The following is a 7,442-nucleotide window of genomic DNA, read 5'->3' as shown; positions in this document are numbered from 1 at the left end:
AACTTTGGAAGTATGCTTGGTGTCATTGTCCATTTGGAAGACCCATTTGCGACCAAGCTTTAACTTCCTGACTGACGTCTTGAGATGTTGCTTCAATATATCCACATACTTTCCCTACCTCATGATGCCATCTATTTTGTGAAGTGCACCAGACCCTCCTGCAGCACAGCACCCCCACAACATGATGCTGCCACCCCGTGCTTCACGATTGAGATGGTATTCTTTGGCTTGCAAGCCTCCCCCTTTTTTCTCCAAACATAAGGATGGTCATAATGACCAAACAGTTCTATTTTTGTTTCATCAGATCAGAGGACATTTCTCCAAAAAGTAACATATTTTTACCCATGTGCAGTTGCAAACCGTAGTGTGGCTTTTTTATGGCGGTTTTTGAGCAGTGGCTTCTTCCTTGCTGAGCTGCCTTTCAGGTTATGTCGATATAGGACTCGTTTTACTGTGGATATAAATACTTTTGTACCTGTTTCCTCCAGCATCTTCACAAGGTCCTTTGCTGTTGTTCTGGGATTGATTTGCACTTTTCGCACCAAAGTACGTTAATCTCTAGGGGGCAGAACGTGTCTCCTTCCTAAGCGGTATTACGGCTGCGTTGTCCCATGGTGTTTATACTTGCGTACTATTGTTTGTACAGATGAACGTGGTACCTTCAGGCATTTGGAAATTGCTCCCGAGGATGAACCTGACTTGTGGAGGTCTACAATTTCTTTTCTGAGGTCTTGGCTAATTTCAAGGTAGGCCTTGAAATACATCCACAGGTACACCTCCAATCAACTCAATTAGCCTATCAGAAGCTTCTAAAGCCATGACATCATTATCTGGATTTGTACTAGCTGTTTAAAGGCACAGTCAACTTAGTGTATGTAAACTTCTGACCCACTGGAACTGTGATACAGTGAATTATAAGTGAAATACTCTGCAAACAATTGTTGGAAAAATGACTTGTGTCATGCACAATGTAGATGTCCTAACCGACTTGCCAAAACTATAGTTTGCTAAGAAGAAATTTGTGGAGTGGTTGAAAAGTGAGTTTTAAGACTCCAACCTAAGTGTATGTAAATTCCGACTTCAACATGTAAACTTCCGACCTGACATGCTACAAAATAAGTATACAATTAATTATTATTTTGGGGTGGGTTAGCATTGGGAAATATCATCAGAGGCAGAGAGACGCCCCAAGACACCACAGCTAAGTCACAGAGGAGAGTATCGCACTGTCATGAAAGCATGACAGATTTGGAAGCCAACCCAATCTTCCACAGTGCTTGCCTGTAGGGAGTCTGTCAAGACAATGGACAAGTCAGGCAATGTGAAATGTGAATCATTTGTGACACGTTGCCTTAGTAGTGTGGGTAATGTTCAGGTCTGTCAATATACACCTGGCCCACACATGTCTCAGACTGACCTTAAAGTTTACAGTCATTCTATGCTAGGTACACACAGGCCTACTCATACCCGCATGCACACAGACACACCCGCCCGCATGCACACACATAAACGTAAATGGTAAACACACACTCAAATGTGAATACGGTATATGCAAACACTCCCCTCCCTCCAAGCCTCTATCCATTTGATCCATTATTCAGAGGGATAAAACAGCATTGGAAAGGAAAATGTCCAACAGCGTTGAGCCATTTCTGAATTTTGATTTATGACATCTCTGACATTTCCAGTTTGTTTATTGCTTTCTCCACAATGGCTCACGGCATCAAGCCCTCTTGTGTCTTTACTATCTTTTGATGGGGCGTTCAGAGGAGAGATAAGGTTCTGAGGGATTCATACAGCACTGCTGCCCAAGACTCTTTTCAACAATATTAAAGCTGCTTCAAAAATAAATACACTCCGCTCTTACCTAGAGGGAATTATCTAGCCCAGTTATAAGTGCCATGAGAAAAAATAAAATCAATATTCATATATCAAACTTCTCAGGATTCATCAACATCTTCTCCATAACCTTTGCTGCTCAAAGCAAAGCTCACTCTTTACGTGACGGGGGAGTGAAGGACCAGTTAGGATTTACAGGGATTTTCTTTGTTCTGGGTTTTAAAATATACTTAATTATTTTGTTCTATAACACTCTCCAGATGTAGTGAATAATAACCAAAACACACATAATCTAATGTTTCAAAGTACACCTTTTCACCTGTAATTCTTATTATGTAAGATAAGATAAAATAGATACATAACAGAGATGATGTTAATCACTTCCTCACTTCCTCCACAATCATTTCAGTGTTAAGGTCCACAATGTACTAGAATCTAGCACACATTGAGTTAATGTAAATGTGAGACAGTAAGCCCACTTCAGAGTATGCAAGCAGAAAATACAGCATTAACCGTGCACTTTTTTTACCCTATGTTTGGAAGTATCTGGGGAATTTAACATTCTGTCTTTGACTCCAACAGATTTTCCTACTGTTCAGTATTCTAATCAGAATGTCACTCACACATTATTCATAAAATGGTCATATTTTCTGATTGACACAGGAACCACCTGTGAAGCATTAATATATGACAGCCCACTTTATGCATTTAAGAAAAATTGTTAGTCTGCCCATGTCATGCTTTGTACAGTTATGATGTTGAACCAATTACAGTTCAGTACTATGGACCTTGCATTCCAATTATAACGAGACATTCTCTGATAGAATTAGTTGCATAAGAAAAACCTACTGTTTTTGTGAAACAATGTGACACACAACTGTACAACTTCAAAGTGTTTTATTTAAAAAAAAAAATCCCTGCTTGTTCACAGGTGAACAGTAAATCAATATTTCATGAAGGTCAAAACACATCATGCACCCAGTAGATTAATGTTTAGCTAAAATCATCAACCCATAATCCCTCTGCTACCTTGAAAGCCCACTCCCTGTCTCTTTGCCCACAACTGAAGAGGGTACTGGGCAAGCAAATGTGTCCATGTGTGACATAGTCAATATGGTTGCAGATAGATACTGTGTATGATCCATTTAATGGACATCATTAGCTATCATGTGGACATCTGCTCTTTCTGCATCATACTGTGCAGTACCATTACATAGACTTAAAATAGCAAAGTCCTTAAATAGTCTTACAATAGCAAAGTCTGTCACGATCGTCATAAGGAGTGGACCAAGATGCAGCGTGGTATGTTTCCATCCTTTATTTTGGAATGGAAAACTCATAGGGAAAAAAACTAAGCGAACAAACGAGACGTGAAGCTCAAAATAGTGCACACAGGCAACTATACCTAGACAAGATCCCACAAAGCACAATGGGGAAATGGCTACCTAAATATGATCCCCAATCAGAGACAACGATAAACAGCTGCCTCTGATTGGGATCCATACCAGGCCAACATAGACATAATATTCCCCTAGATAACCCACCCTTAATCACACCCCGACCTAACCAACATAGAGAATAAAAAGCTCTCTATGGTCAGGGTGTGACAGTACCCCCCCCAAAGGTGCGGACTCCGACCGCAAAACCTGACTCAATAGGGGAGGGTCCGGGTGGGCATCTACCGTCGGGGGTGGCTCCGGTATGGGGCGAAGTACCCACTCCGGTCGCGGATACGTCATCGGAGGCTCCGGAGCGTGGATCGTCGCCGGAGGAACCGGACCGTAGATTGTCGCCGGGGACTCCGGACCGTGGATCTTCGCCGGAGAAACCGGACCGTGGATCTTCGCCGGAGGCACCGGACCGTGGATCGTCGCCGGAGGCACCGGACTGTGGATCGTCGCCGGGGACTCCGGACCGTGGATCGTCGCCGGAGGAACCAGAACGTGGTTTGTCGCTGGGGTCTCCGGACCGTAGATCGTTGCCGGGGACTCCGGACCGTAGATCGTCGCCGGAGGCTCCGGACTGGGAACCCTCGCAGGAGGCTCTGGACTGGGACCCCCGCTGGAGGCTCTGGACCGCAGAATGTCGCTGGAGGCTCTGGACCGCAGACCGTCGCAGGAGGCTCTGGACCGCAGACCGTCGCTGGAGGCTCTGAACCGCAGACCGTCGCTGGATGTTCCGGACCGCGGACCGTCGTTGGAGGTTCCGGACCGCGGCCCGTCGTTGGAGGTTCCGGACTGTGGACCGTCGTTGGAGGTTCCGGACTGTAGACCGTCGTTGGAGGTTCCTGACTGTGAAACGTCGCCGGAAGCTCTGGACTGTGAAACGTCGCCGGAAGCTCTGGACTGGGAACTGTCGCCGGAAGCTCTGGACTGGGACCTGTCGCCATAAGCTCTGGACTGGGAACTGTCGCCAGAAGCTCTGGACTGGGAACTGTCGCCGGTAGCTCTGGACTGGGAACTGTCGCCGGAAGCTTGGTGCGTGTGGCCGGCACTGGTGGTACCGGGCTGGTGACACGCACCTCAGGACGAGCGCGAGGAGCAGGCACAGGACGTACTGGACTGTGGAGGCGCACTGGAGGCCTAATGCGTGGGACCGGTACAGGTGGCACCGGGCTGATGACACGCACCTCAGGGCGAGTGCGGGGAGGAGGCACAGGACATACTGGACTGTGGCGGCGCACTGGAGGCCTGATGCGTGGGACCGGTACAGGTGGCACCGGGCTGATGACACGCACCTCAGGGCGAGTGCGGGGAGGAGGCACAGGACATACTGGACTGTGGAGGCGCACTGGAGGCCTGATGCGTGGGACCGGTACAGGTGGCACCGGGCTGATGACACGCACCTCAGGGCGAGTGCGGGGAGGAGGCACAGGACGTACTGGACTGTGGAGGCGCACTGGAGGTCTAGAGCGTAGAGCTGGCACAACCCGCCCTGGCTGGATGTTCACTTTAGCCCGGAAAGTGCGGGGCGCTGGCACAGGACGCACTGGGCTGTGAAAGCGCACTGGCGACACAGTGCGTAGAGCCGGCGCAGGATATCCTGGACCGAGGAGGCGTACTGGAGACCAGGAGCGCTGAGCCGGCACAACCCGTCCTGGCTGGATGCTCACTTTCGCACGGCAAGTGCGAGGAGCTGGCACAGAACGCACCGGGCTGTGGATGCGCACTGGAGACAAATTGCGTATCTCCGCAAAACATGGTGCCTGACTGGTCCCATGCTCCTCACGGCGACTGTCTTGCTCCAGACACCAAACCATCCACTCTATCTCATCACTCCCCTCAACTATCCTATCATACTCCTCGCTCAGTCTATCCCAATATTCCTCTTCACTCTCAGACTCGCCACTCGGCTTCGCCGACCAACCCGAATATTTTTTGGGGGGGCTGCCTCTCGGGCTTCCGTCGTGGTCGTGAACTTCGGAGTCGCCGTTGATCCTCCTTTCTCTCCCGGGCCCAGGATGCCTGCTCCTCTTGGCCACGCTGCTTGGTCCTTTGGTGGTGGGATCTTCTGTCACGATCGTCATAAGGAGTGGACCAAGATGCAGCGTGGTATGTTTCCATCCTTTATTTTGTAATAGAAAACTCAAAGGGAAAAAAACAGAGCGAACAAAGGAGACGACAAAGCGAACAAAGGAGCTCAAAATAGTGCACACAGGCAACTATACCTAGACAAGATCCCACAAAGCACAATGGGGAAATGGCTTACCTAAATATGATCCCCAATCAGAGACAACGATAAACAGCTGTCTCTGATTGGGATCCATACCAGGCCAACATAGACATAATATTCCCCTAGATAACTCACCCTTAATCACACACCGACCTAACCAACATAGAGAATAAAAAGCTCTCTATGGTCAGGGTGTGACAAAGTCCATAAATGGTCTTACAATGGCAAAGTTACAACATAGTCTTACATTAGCATAGTCCTTAAATAGTCTTATATTAACAAAGTGTTTAAATAGTCTTACAATAGCAAAGTCCTTAAATAGTCTTACAATAGCAAAGTCCCTAATGGAACAGAGGCAGGAATATATATGTAATTACCTACATGTACATATTACCTCAATTACCTCAAATTAACCGGTGACCCTGCACATTGACTCTGTACTGGTTCCTCCTATATATAGTCTCACTACTGTTATTTTACTGCTGCTCTTTAATTATTTGTTACTTTTATTTTGTAATTTTTACTTATCCACTTTTTTACTTAACATTTATTTATCTTAAAACTGCATCGTTGGTTAAGGGCTTGTAAGTAAGCATTTCACTGTAAGGTCAACCTACACCTGTTGTATCCGGTGCATGTGACAAATAAAAATGTTGTCCCATTTTTTATGAGCTGATATATTAGATCCCAGTAATTTTCCATATGCACAAAAAGCTTATTCCTCTCAAATTTTGTGCACAAATTTGTTGACATCCCTGTTAGTGATCAGGAGTATTTTTGTCTGTATAAAGCCCTTTAGTGGGGAAAAATCATTCTCATTGGCCTGGCCTGGCCTGGATCCCCAGTGGGTGGACCTGGCTCACAAATGAGTGGGCTTATGCTCTCCCAGGCCCACCCATGGCTGCGCCCCTGCCCAGTCATGTGAAATCCATTGAGTAGGTCGGGCCTTATTACTGATTTCCTTTTATGACCTGTAACTCAGTAAATGTTCAGCATGTTGCGTTTATATTTTTGTTCAGCATGGTTTAGCAAGAGAACATTCACTACACTTGAAGCCTATTGGGTTTTGCTAATGTACAGCTGGTGTATGATCAGAGTGAAAGCAAAGGTGAAAGCAACATTTAGTATTCCGTGCAGGCCTAAGCAAGTTGTTTTCCATTGATTTTGTTAGAAGTCTCATACAGCAGAAGCCAGCATCTGAAGGTTATGAGATTTTGGGAGCTCAATATGAAAGCTTGGAGCCCCAAGTTGTGTTTGGATCGCTTATCGGTACTAGAACAGAACATTCCTGAAGGCATTTATCCAAACTTGATTTTTTTGTTTTTTACGTGTTCTATGCTACATTTCCAACCTCAAATGCATATATAGGATGTGTGTATATATATATACAGTAACAGTCAAAAGTTTGAACACACCTACTCATTTAAGGGTTTTTCTTTATTTTTAGTATTTTCTACATTGTAGAATAATAGTGAAGACATCAAAACTATGAAACAACACGTATGGAGTCATAAAGTAACCAAAAAAGTGTTAAACAAATCAAAATATATTTTAGGTTATATTTTAGGTTTCAAGCCAACCTTTGCCTTGATGACAGCTTTGCACAGCTTTGGCATTCTCTCAACTAGCTTCACCTGGAATGCTTTTCCAACAGTCTTGAAGGAGTTCCCACATATGCTGAGCACTTGTTGGCTGCTTTTCCTTCACTCTGTCGTCCAACTCATCCCAAACCATCTCAATACACACAAACACACACACACACACACACACACACACACACACACACACACACACACACACACACACACACACACACACACACACACACACACACACACACACACATATATATATATATATACACACACACACACACGCAACAAATCAACACTAGAAGAGAAAAGTCATAAGCAATGAAGCTATGCACTTTT

Source organism: Salvelinus alpinus, chromosome 21 (assembly GCF_045679555.1).
Source record: "Salvelinus alpinus chromosome 21, SLU_Salpinus.1, whole genome shotgun sequence".
NCBI lineage: Eukaryota > Metazoa > Chordata > Actinopteri > Salmoniformes > Salmonidae > Salvelinus > Salvelinus alpinus.
Note: the sequence above shows the minus strand (reverse complement) of the source record.